Source organism: Nicotiana sylvestris, chromosome 7 (assembly GCF_000393655.2).
Source record: "Nicotiana sylvestris chromosome 7, ASM39365v2, whole genome shotgun sequence".
NCBI lineage: Eukaryota > Viridiplantae > Streptophyta > Magnoliopsida > Solanales > Solanaceae > Nicotiana > Nicotiana sylvestris.
The window spans coordinates 112,489,504-112,503,435 of NC_091063.1; positions in this window are offsets into that span (position 1 = coordinate 112,489,504).

Below are 13,932 nucleotides of genomic sequence, written 5' to 3' on the forward strand. Positions count from 1 at the left end.
TTCAAGTACAATTATTGCTCAATTACAAGAAAACATAGGTATTTACTTAATGAAAAAGGGGTTTTTCAACAATTATCACGTGTACGCACTCGTCACCTCACGTACACGACACTCATATAACATCAGTACCAAAATTCTAAGGGGAGTTCCCCCCACACAAGGTTAGGAAAGTCACTTACCTCGAACCGGCTCAAAATCAACCCAAAATCACGCTCTTTCCATGAGTATACAACTTCGAGTGGCCCAAATCTAATCAAATAAATTTCATAATATAAATATAACTACAAACAATGAATTTAGCTAAAGGAATCGAAGCTAAGCTAAGAAAATAGAAAAACGTCCAAAAATCCTCCCCGGGCCCACATCTCGATTCGGCTAAAAATTACGGATTATGAACACCCATTTACTCACGAGTCTAACCATACCAAAATTACTCCAATCCGATACCAAAATCTTGATCAAAACCCCAAAATTAGGCCTAAGAACTTTTCTCAAATTTTCTCCAATTTCTCACCCCAAATCCGAAATTAGATGATGAATTCATGTTTAGATTAATGGGTTATAAGCAAAAAGGAGTTAGGAATCATTACCCAAAAACTTCCTCCGAAAATCTCTCCAAAATTTGCCTCCTACCGAGCTCCCAATTCAATTTTGTGATATGAACTCAAAACCCTCGATTTTGGAATTTATGTTCTGCCCAGACGCGTTCTTCTTCGCGAACGCGAGTCCATTGTCACGAACCCGATGCACAAAAATCCACTGGCTAGTTTTCAACTTCGCGAACGCGAGGGTCCACTCGCGAATGCGTAGGTTACACTGGCGGGCCCTACGCGAACGCGAGGACCATGTCGCGAACGCAAAGGCTAAAAGGTCCACTGTCACGACCCCAATCTGGACCCGGTCATGATGGCGCCTCTCGTGAAGATAAGCCCAACCAACACAATATCCAAATTCATTTCCATAATTTTAATAAGTCAATTTAAGACTTTTTAATTAATTAGATATTGCATAATTAAGTTTAAAAGAACAGTGCGAAAATAGATACAGCCTGACATCGGGGTGTCACAAGTCATGAGCATCTACTAAGGTTTAAATACAATGGAAAGTCTAAAAATGTACTAAATATAGTCTAATGACATCAAGAGGGTGAAATGCAGTGCTGGGAACGTCGGGCAGCTACCTTGCTAAACTCCAATGATTCTGTCTCTGGTCAACTAATACCTGCTACCGGATGCCGAAATACCTGAATCTGCACCCAAGGTGCAGGGAGTAATGTGAGAACTCCGACTCTGTGAGTAATAATCATAAATAAAGGCTGAGAAGTAAGAAATCACGTAAGGCACATAACCGGATATAAGGAAGCAGTAAAAGCCAGTAAAAACAGTGAAGCAGTAAAGATGTGTAAAATCACTGAGTTCCGTTTAAACTTCATAAAATGACTTTTTAACAAATAAGCAAACAAATGACAGGCAAATAGGAAAGATAAACACATAAAGGATCGCCCCTCGGGTACAATGTCAACGAATCCGCCCCTCAGGCAATATCTTAGAAACAAAACCAGCCCCTCGGGCTATATCTCACATCACAATGGGTACCCATGCTCACTGGGGGTGTGTAAACTCCTGGAGGAGCCCCTTACGGCCAAGCGCAATATCAAGCCATCTCGTGGCATCATCACTAGGCTCTCGGCCTCATATCAACAAGCCACCTCGTGGCGTACAAATCTCAGGCCCTCGACCTTATAATAACAATCAGTGTATCACTGTTGCGGCGTGCAGCCCATCCCACAAGTATTCTCATAACACAGGCCCTCGACCTTCTTCAGTCAAAATCTCATAAGCTACTCGGGCAACAGTAAAACATGACGCTCAGCCCAAAATATTATTTGAAATATCATTTAATATGTTAAAACAGAGTAAACATGGTTGAGTTATGAAAACAATAGAATATAGCACGACTGAGTACAAGTTTAAAGTCAAAACAGTGAGGAAATATCAGTAAAAATCTCATAAGGGTTCAAATAGTTGGCACTAGGCCCAAATATGGTGTTGATACTCAATTTTTCCCTATATATTTTCAATATGCAAAATATCTTAAAAATAGCATATATATGCATATATAAGCATATCCAAATGTTTTATTATTTTTTCATAATTTTTAAAGATTTAAATTGATTTATTTTTCCCTCTTTTATCCACAAAATCTCAATAATTATTTCCAAAATTATTATTTTTGATGATTCATTTATTGGATTCTTATATTTATGCCAAAAATATGGCTAAGTTAGTTTTTATATATTTTTACAATTTTATTTAGTATTTTTTAAAGCTAATTGCATATAATTACAATATTAACCATTTTAAGGTTTAATTGCGTTTTATATTCATAAAATCAAGTCTTGTATTTTTGAATTATTATTTAGGTGTTATAAATCATTTTAGTTCTTTCAATTTATCTCAAAAATTTATTTACTATTTTTATAATTTAAAAAGGGGAAAATTGGCTATTTAAATAATAGCCCAATTGTATTTAATTTTTAGCCTAAAATCAACCCCAAATCAGACCCAATTTCCCTGGCCCAATTTCAATTATTAACCCGACCCCTAACCTAATTTAACCAGCCCAAACCCGATTTCATAAACTGACCCACCTACCCTCTTAATCTAGGTCGTCGATCATTCAAATCAACGACCACCATTTCTCCTACCATTTTAAAACCCAAATGACCCCCTAACCTAAATTATTTCACACCAGTTAGCCGCCCTTGAATCCCCTTCCTCTCAAACTCTCTCTGAAACCTAAAGAAAACCCAAGCTGCCGCCACCCAAATCCACCCTAATCCCTTTCAATCCCTACCCAATCCATGGACTCCCATGGCTATTTGAGATGTGTACTCGTCTCCTATGTCTCCTTGTGGCCTGTTTTCGTATTTCTATGGAAAGATATCAAAGAAATCTAATCCAGTTCCTGCTCGACTTCTATCTATGGTCTTTTTCCGGCTATCCATGGCCGATCGAGTCAGATTCATGGCTTTTCCGGCGAGATGGCAACTTTTCGAAGTTTTTATCACTTTTTTGGGTTCTCTGAAACCCTACCTTTCAAGATCTTTCGATTTTCTTTCAGATATATCTTAGATCTGTGTATGTTATGAACCTCGTGGTGTTTTCTCAAAGGTTTTTCGATTTCTTTCAAAGTGACTCTTCGTTTTTAACGACTAGAGTTTTCTTAAACTCTCTTAAAAGATTTCTTCTCGATTTTTTAGTGTTAGCTTATGATTTTACTGTGTTTAGACGGTTTGCTTATGTTTTTCTTCCAACTGGTTCATCGTGCTGAAAGCCCTAAGTGTTTTGGTTCTATCTAGGGTTCTGAACTCTCTTTGTTTATTTTATACGCATGCTTGGTTCGATTAAGTTCTCTGTTTCTGACTCTCTTCTCCTTGTTTGACTTATCTGATTTGAGTTCTTATCATCTCTTAAACTTGACTACTGTCGAAGCCCTAATTTCTTAAAAGTGGTTTTCCTCACTTATTACTACTATGAGACCTATACTTGTTTCTGACTCTCTTATATGTTACTATGTTCTTCTTCACTGTTGATTCTATGTGACTACTTGACCTACTTGACTACTGTGCTTCGAATATTTTTCTTACTGCTGAATCCTAACATATCCCTACTGCTACTGTATGTTTGTGTTGCTTCTTTTTGTCAACATGTCTGTTCATTCCTTGTTATTTATATGATGAGGTGTAGAATCATGGCCCTTTCTTGATTGATTCTGACTCCCTCAAACTTACGACTGATTGCAAAGGGTTCCCTTATAAACCTTAATTTTTTACTCATTGATTTAAAATTAATTGATTCCTTTCCTTTACTGTGATGTTTGATCTTGCTGAATCCTCTCCCAAAACTAAGCATATTTTGAACTTAGACTTGATTATTTACTTCATGCTTTTACTGCCCCTTATATGACAATAATCAATCTGTCTCAAGCTGATTTCTTGCCTTAATTAAACCTGTTAGTATCCGTTAAGCAGTGATTCCTTAATTAAAGGGAATCACTTATGTTAATTGATTCTGATTGTAATTATTTCCATGTTTGTGTTAAGACTTTATTTATTACCTTATTTTTCACTCGTTTTCAAAACTATAAATACCCTCACTCTCTTCTTTCAAAGACACGAACAATTTGAGTTCATAACACACACTTACACTCAAAACTCTCTCTTTTCTCTACTACTACTTGTGCTACTGCTTTGTCTAGCCGGCTGAAAACCAAGGCTAGACCATGGAATCGTGCTTACTTTTCCTTTCTACACTTTGCTTCTCTGCTGGTATGTCCTAGTTAATTTTCAAGCCTCAACAAAAACATGTTTTCTTTAGTTGCTCCAATTTCTTTCATTCTTGTCTCCTCTTGCTTATGTTTCTGCAGTCAAGTTACATTACTAGCATGCTTTAATATGCTCCCTTCCCTTTTAAATTAATGCTTTCCTATGTGTACTCTATCAGTCACTTGTTATGTGTTTGGTGACTTATGAATCCCAAACCCCCATATCCCCTCTATGTGTTTGTGTTCTCTGGCTGGTTTGTGGGCATGCCAACTTCAGCTATTGTTGTGCATGACCAAACATGACCCCTACTGGGGTCATATGCTTCATGCAATGTATCCCCAAAACCCTTTGACCCCTTTGTGTGACTACTGATTCTGTGTGTTTGAGTTTTGTTCATTACCCCAACTGATTTCAAACACTTCTACTCCTGATTACTTTCAAAATGGACTTGCCAATCCAGTTTTAAACAAACTCCTTTTTTCAACTATGTTCTGCACTTCCACTATATTCTTAGAACCTAAGTTCTGCCCCTCTTGTGTGAGCCTTGCCTTGGGACCCTTGAGCTTCCTCTGAACTTGGACACATAAGGGCTGGCCCTTCCACACTGCACTCATTTCTGTCTGGTTATGCAAACCTGTGTGTAAGCACTGCCCGGGATCCCATGAGGTCCTTAGGGAACTTTGACACACCCAGGTATGAGAAAGGCTTTGAAATTATGGTACTGAAGTGGTTCATTACATAACTCAGAGAGGAAGTCAAGATTAGGCTTTCCTTTGGTTGTAATTTTCGTATTCTTGCATTTCTTTTGTAATTCAATCGTTTGGGCTGTAATAATTTGTAAAAAATATTGGGGCTGGCTAGTGAAAAGGGATGGGATGATTATGCATGCTTTAGCTATTAGAAGGGTAGATAACATGCCTATAGGGTGTATTTCGATGTGATCTGTTAGAGAACATGCCTATAGGATCTACTTTGGTTAAACAAAATTCTGCATGCTTTACTTTTACATAATTAGAAATCATGCCTATAGAAACTTTGCTTTGATCAAATAAATCCTGCCTACTCCACTTCATGTTCAAATTAGATACCATGCCTATAGGACTAAAATTATCTTTTAATACTTAGATACCATGTCTGTAGGAATTAAAATCAGCTATACTAGAGATCATGCCTATAGGATCTAAAACCAGTTTAGATTAAAAAACTCTGTTTGACTCGTGCCTGTCTGAATCAGATTAATTAACCTACTCTTTTCGTGTTAGTCAATATCATTAGAAAGCATGCCTATAGGACCCAAATCACCTGTTTAAAATTAATCACTGCTTTACTAATCGATATAAACATCCTGCTCATAGGACATCACCATTACGCCTAGGCAAGCCTTAGGTAATTACTTAATAACAACTGGAATTGCCTTTGTTAATTACCAACTGCTACAACTAGCAGGTAGGCCTGATTCAGACTTCTTTTCTGAGTTATATAATGAATCTGGTTCTGACTCAAACTTTACTTTAGGATTTTAAAATTCAGACCTTAACTGTGTTTAAGCCGTGCTATTTATGTGAATTGTTTGCGGAGGTATACATGAGCCTTATAACTTCCTACATGTTTCCCTCTAAATGCAGTCCTACGTGTTTTGCATGTCGCCTTAGCCTTTTTACCTTTAAACCTAAGAGTCAGCCTAAAACCCTCCCTCTTATAGGGATAGTAGTCCTAAATTTCTCCGAGACTGACAGGAATGAGACGGGTAATAGCATGCAATAGAGGTCGAGACTAATCCGCGCTTTAATACCTTAACGGGGTAGGAAGGGTATATATGGATATGATGATCGGTGCGCTAATACCACGTGTATCCCCTCTTCTGAGGAGTGTCATATCGGGTATTACATTGAGGTGATCCATATTATAAACAAACCTAGGACCCCCTTTATTTTTTTACAAGCATGTTTAGCTCATAACTCTTTCAAAACCTTGCCTTTCAATAATTGTTTTCAAATGCTTGTGTGTTTAACTTAAATCCCTTCTTACTTGAGCCTTCATTTGTTTACTTGCTAATTGTACAAATTTACAAATGAACTATCTGGTCGGGAACCACAGTAGTGGATCCTGAGGGGTGCCTAACACCTTCCCCTCGGGATAATTTCAAGCCCTTACCCAATCTCTGGTTATCAAACCTAGTTGTAAATAAACTCTATAGGTGTCCTAATGCTCCTTAAACTATTAGATGACAACTCTTCAAAATACCCAATTCCCAAAAAGGGGAAATGAGTCACTACACCTCATGAATGTCGAAACCCGGAAACTCCTCTCCTAACGGAAGACTGGGAAAAGGGGGCGCGACAGCATGGCGACTCTGCTGGGGATCTTTAGGCTTTTACCATTTCAGACTGTTCTTCTGAATTTGTACCTCCCTTATGTGCAATTACTTGTTTAAATTTCTTTAAGCATTTAATTTCTTTTCAAGATGCGAAACTGACATATCTTCTTTTTCCTTCCTTTATTGTTGCTTTAAATTATGAAACTACTGTATTTATTACTTTCTTAATGTGAAAATACATGTCAACATGTTTTTAATTATTGCATAATCATGCTCAACATCATACTCCACTCGTGCCAAACAAATACTATAGCAACGCTTATAATGAGTGGTTGCGCTCTTCCTATATCATTACTCTTTAAATTCGGAAAGGCATATTTGCGGTAAAACTAGTCGATCAACGGTGCAGTCGACAGTTCCGTGCCTTCCCGCTTGAGTTGTCCGCTCAAGGGTACCAGTCTAAAACCCCATAGAAACCTTACTCTGTTTAAATTGTGCATGCATTATGGTCAAACCTAACTGGGTCAGTTATGTAGTCCACATAATGATCCTTTAAGATAGCCTTGTCCAAAGTCCACCAGGTTTCACTGAACCCAAACGGACACCACCACGTTCTATGCATTTATTTGGAGAACTAAATGCTTCATGCTAATTGTTGGTATTAAATAGTCGAGTCTTGTGGAGGTAAGAGCCTAACCTTATTTGTCTTGCAGAAATATGAGGCACGAATTCCCTAGATTCGGCATGGTCACCAACATCCACCCAAGATTGCTAAGCTGGTGGAGAGATTTACCATCCAGTGACCAAACTCTCGTCCGAAAATATTTGGAAAATCTACCATCCTCCTGGAGATCCAACCCAACAACATGATCATAGAAGCTGCTACACTGTTCTAGGATTGTGAAAGGGCCGTGTTCTACTTTGGGGACATTGAAATGACGCCCTTGCTAGAGGAGATAGGAGGACTGGCCGGTCTAGTATAGGAAACTCTACGCTTGCTAATGTCTGAGAACCGCAAAGGCAGGGGTTTCCTCAAAATAATGGGTCTAAAGAAGAACACAAAATTGACATGATTGAAGGAGTCATACATCCCTTTTGACTACTTGTATGAAAGGTACGGGCACAACAAATCCTACTGCACCTACCTTGACGAGTTTGCCATCACATCCTTGGGGCACATCCATCGAAGGGTTTTCGTCTTCATGTTTTGTTTCCTAGGGTTGATCGTGTTTTCGATGAAGAAAGGGAGAATCCATACCAGGATGGCTAAGGTAACTAAGACCCTAATGGACGGGATTGGTGGGCAGCCATTCAACATCGTGCCCATGATCATTTCAGATATATACCGAGCCTTGGAGAAGTGTCAACGAGGAGCAAAACACTTTGAAGGTTGCAATTTATTACTCCAACTCTGGCTAATGGAACATCTTCAAAAGGGCGAATAACGGCAAGAGATTCAGCGAAGGGACTGGGATGATCACATCGCTTTTCATTATCCAAAGCGAATGAACTGCATCCCCGATATGTTCGCTCAGCCTGAGAATGCCAACGGATGGGTTGAACTTTTTGATAATCTGACTGAAGACAGGTTCAATGGATGTTTGAGTGGTTTCCAACTGAGGAATTCATTGCCCGATCCAGAGATGTACCTTTTCTGATACTAATCGGTCTGAGAGGAACCTACCCTTACGTCCCTCTCTGAGCTATGAGGCAAGCTGGTAGAAAGCAAGTCATACCCATGGTCGACAAGATGAGTCATTTCCAAGCCGACTTCCATAATGATGATAGTCCGTACAAGTGCCAAGCTCAGCATATGTGGTACTACAAGATCATAATGGGGAGAGATACCATCGAACCAAATAGGTATCATGCTGGTTATGCTCCTTTCTACTCAGGTTGGTTAGAAGACAATCATGATGGTCTAGGCCAGTCAGGGTTTGCCCGAAGTCACAGGATTATAGATAAAAAGGTCAAGGCGCAGGTCAAGTACAACCAACTGCACAAAAGGATCCGTGAGTACGAAAGCAAACATCGCAAAATACAAGAGTCCAGCCATAAGCTGATTGAGGAATGGAAGGACATGGCTGTCAGTGCCAACAAGCGGCTGGGATACTTGGAGCGAGGCATAGTGGAATTGGAGAGAAAATTTCTCAAGAGGGTCGAAGATTGTCAAAATACTGAATGGACCGAAGACGGACATCTAGCTAGAGCATACCTACTGCTAGGACTCCGCGAGTTGGGGAAGCTGTTCGACGGAGCCAAGGATGTTGAATCTGGGGAAGGTCCTTCTAGGACCAAGTAGATAAGAGTTTATCTTTCCGCTTTATAAATGTAATAAGGCCAATGGCCATTAGTGACTTTTTATGTAGTGTCAATTTGGGATTCGTACTATTTTCTATCAATAAAATGAGGCATTTAACATTTAATTTCTCCAAAACAATTTGTCGCTAGGCCTACCTAGGGCACAAAGAGGTCCCCAAATTAGGACACGATTTACCCTCCCGCACTATATGTTTAAATATTGAAATACTTTTTATGATCCTCGCTAACTTGGTTACCCTTTTTTATTATATGTTTTTATTTTTATTATTCCCTTCCCCAAAGGTTAGTTCGTGCACTCTGGTATCATTATCCTATTCCACGAGATTTAGGGGGCCTCCACCCACTCCTCATCTCAGTCCTGTCAGAAAAAATAACAAAACCAAGATGGAAGATTCGAACAACGTCAGGAAGGAGAACCCAACTGAACGTGTTGAGGCCACTAATGACCATGATACTCAGGAGAATGTATCCCAACTTGAACAGAAACTGCTGAAATTCCAAGAAGAGCTTGATCAGGTTCAGAATCTGGCAAGCCTATCATTTTCCCTCAGCACACAAGACATCCACTTCCCCAACACTCAAAACCCTACACCTTCTCAAAATATCCCAAAGCAACAGAATCATCTCGCAACTCATCACCATACTGTTCCACCAAATACCCAATGCAACACCTGTCATATCCCAAACAACACTCCACTACTCATCCCAGAACCTCAAAACTCCACAAATGACCATTTCTACACCTATACACCAGGCCACCATAGCACTCCTATCTACGTGGAGACCATGCCACACTCCATCCAGCCTATCTCAAGCACACCTGAGTCTGATGAAAAAGACCTGCTTATTAGGAACATGGCTGAGGAACTTAAGAAATTGACTAGCCAGATTCAGGGCATTGAGGGAAGCAAGGGAATTGGAAGGATGAACTATGAAGATCTTTGCATACAGCCTGATGTCGAACTACCCGAGGGGTACAAACCTCCTAAGTTCGAAATGTTTGATCGTACAGGTGATCCAAGGGTCCATCTGAGGACATACTGTGACAAGCTGGTTGGAGAAGGAAAAAACGAGAGAATCCGCATGAAGCTATTCATGAGGAGTTTGAAAGGAGATGCATTATCTTGGTACATCAGCCAAGATCCCAAGAAGTGGTCAAGTTGGGTAGGCATGGCATCCGACTTTATGGACAGGTTCAGGTTTAACATAGAGAAAATGCGCCATATGTATTCTATATACAGAATCTAAAGAAGAAGCCCACAGAGACATTTGGCAAGTATGCTACTCGCTGGAGGTCCGAAGCTGCTAAGGTCATACCTGCCTTAGAAGAGGAACAAATGAACAAGTTCTTTGTCCGGGCTCAGGACCCGCATTATTATAAACGACTGATGATGATCGAGAACCATCAATTCTCCGACATTATCAAACTGGGTGAAAGAATTGAAGAAGGTATCAAAAGCAGTATGGTTACAAACGTCGAGGCTTTGCAAGCTACAAATAAGGCCCTACAGTCCGGTGGTGTGTCCAAAAAGAGGGATGTAGGGGTTGTGATGGTTGCACAGAGGACCAAATCTCCCCTCAAATACCAAACTTACCCAACACCTCCACTCATATACCAGCCAACCCCAAATTACCAAGCATCTTCACCCCCATACCAAGCTCCGCCACCAACTTATCAGTCACCTCCACCTCCAACATATCAACCTACTTCACCTCGATACTCCCAACCCGCTCATGTCTACCAAACCTATAATTCTCAACCAACCCACTATCAATCACCTCCTTCATGCCAAAACTTCCGTAGACCTCGACCAAATTTTGATCACAAACCTCCAAACAATATACAGCCATTGCTGAACACATTGACCAGTTGTATGAGAGACTCAAAGCTGCTAGTTATGTCACCCTCGTCCCTGCTGCAACCCCTGAGAATCCTTCTCAGTGGGTTAACCCAAACAAATCCCATGCATACCACTCTGGCATGAAAGGGTACACCATCGATGAATGTCGTTCTTTGAAAGACAATATCTAGTCCTTGATTGATAACAAGATTATTGTGGCAAAGGAACTCACTCTAAATGTCCGCAACAACCCTCTACCAGACCATAAGGGTGGGGGTATCCACATGATTGAAATAGAAGATGGCTGGGATCCCCGAGGGATCAATTGGGTTGATCGCAGAAGGCGATGATCCAAAGAAGCCAATAGTTACTCTCAATCCAATCATAGTCTAGATTCAACCATCTGAGGACGCTGAGGTGAAGATGTCTATGCCACTTGAGTTTAAAGCAATGTCATCTGCAAAGGCACTGGTGCCAATTGAGGTCAAATTCGTGTGTCCAGCAAATGCACCCGCACCATTTAAGATTGCAGTTTTGCTACCCAAGGCACATGATCCATTCGGAGTAAGGATAGTCATGGCAATCCCAGTGGCAATGTCGACCATGACACCATTCCATGCAAAGGTTGTACCCTGGGACTATACAACCGAGGCGAGGAGAAAATGCAAGGTTAGGTTCGAAGAGACTATTGCAGCACAGGGTATGATAAGAACTGGTAAAGTCTATACCCCTGAACATCTAGCTGAGTCAAGCAAGCAGGCCTCCAATCGGCCACCCCTCATTGAGACAGGCCCAGACGATCTTTAGAGAAAGATACAGGCCAAGGAATACTCAGTCATCGACCAGTTGAACAAAACACCAGCGCAAATCTCCATTCTTGCTTTGCTACAAAATTATGAGGCACACAAGAATGCTCTGTTAAGAGTGCTGAGTGAATCATACGTACTAGGTAACATCACTGGCAGGGAAATGGCTAACATGGTAGGACAATTTCTTGAAAGCCATAAGATCACCTTTCATGAGGACGAACTGCCACCTGAAGGGTTGGGGCACAACAAAGCACTACACATCACCGTGCAATGCGAAGACTCTTTTATCACCAGAATCCTGATCGATGGAGGTTCCAGTCTCAATATTTGTCCGCTAGTAACACTCAAGAAGCTTGGTAAAGGACTGCATGAGATAAAAGATGGAGCAATCAATGCGAAAACCTTCGATGGTTCGCAGAGGTCCACCATTGGTGAGATTGTCCTATGCTTGCAGATGGGACCAACATGGTTCGATGTCGATTTCTAGGTAATAGATGTGCCAGTATCTTACAACTTACTGTTGGGACGACCGTGGATTCATGCTGCTAGGGCCGTAGCATCAATGCTGCACTAGGCAGTAAAATTTGAATGGAATCATCAAGAGGTAATCATTCACGGTGACAGTAACAACCCTATATACAATCGCCAGACCATTCCGGCAATCAAGGGAAAAAGGAAGCTAGGTGGAGAGACTTACCATCATATTGAACGGGTAAATGTTGTTAACAAGGACAAATGGTGGGATAACAAAATCGAAAGTATATTGAATTGGAGTGGGTACGATCCTAGCAAGGGGCTCGGCAAGAACCTCCAAGGAATCGCTAAGCCTATAAAACTCAAGAAGCATGGCACTACCTTCGGTTTGGGATATGATTACACCTGGGAAGAATTCAACAACTGGGCACCACTATGGCGTGGGCATTATTATCCGCTAGAGTAGCCAATACCATGTATGGAGTAGACTTTCCAATAGGCTGACATTGTTTATGGGTTAGATGAAGAAGAAGCACTTGCATCGGTGAAGAATTTGTTCCTAGAAGACAATGATACACACTTTTGTGTTGTTCTCAAGGAGGACGGGGAGGAAGGCCCTTCCATACAGGTTGTGAGAAGAGGAGCACACATCAACAATTGGACCATCAGGACAACCAGAGCGAGATGAACCTCGGGCATTACTATTACTTATCTTGATGAACCAATGACTGTGACATGCAATGAGACAACGCAACAAACGGACATTGATTTAGAGGAAGATGACATACCAGATGGGATTGTCAAAGAAGTTGAGAAATTTGAGAACAGACCTAAGTCCAACCTAGATGAAACCAAAATTGTTAACCTGGGAGATGCAGAAAACATCAAGGAAACACGAATCAACGTTCACCTATCGCCATCAGAAAAGGAAGAATACACTAAATTTCTAAAGGAATTTGAGGACATATTCTCCTGGTCGTATAATGACATGACTGGGCTGAGTACGTCTATTATGGCTCATAAACTGCCAACCGACTCGACGTGCCCACCGGTAAAACAGAAGCTCAAAAAGTTCAAACCCGATATGAGTCTGAAAATCAAGGAAGAAGTTACCAAGCAGGTCAAAGCTAAGGTTCTCAAGGTAGTAGAATACCCGACATGGTTAGCCAATATTGTGCCAGTGCCAAAGAAGGACGGGAAGGTCAGAGTCTGTGTCGAGTACCGGGATCTCAACCGGGCCAGTCCAAAAGACGACTTCCCTTTGCCAAATATACACATCCTGATTGACAATTGCGCCAAGCATGAGCTATAGTCATTTGTAGATTGCTTCGCTGGTTATCATCAGATCTGGATGGATGAAGAAGATACTGAATGGACTGATGACTGTCAAAAGGCCTTCAACAGAATCAAGGAGTACCTGTCAACACCACCAGTCTTAGTCCCGCCCGAGCCAGGCCCTAGGATTGCTAAATCATCAAACATACTATATACCCATGGGACAAATAGAACCGTTGCACTTACCAACATTTGCTATCCGCACACACCAGTGATTTTCCATCCGAGACAATGCTCTCAATATGCTACCAGCTAAGAAAGCTCTATTATCATTCGTTATTTCGTTTTGCATAAGGCTACCTTTCTGCCTTCCGAGACTAAACGTTGTCTCCATCTGCATTCCTGCATAAGGCTACCTTTCTGCCTTCCGAGACTAAACGGTGTCTCCATCTACATTTCTACATAAGGCTACCTTTCTGCCTTCCGAGACTAAACATTGTATCCACCTACATTTCTGCATAAGACTACCTTTCTGCCTTCCGAGACTAAACGTTGTCTCCACCTACA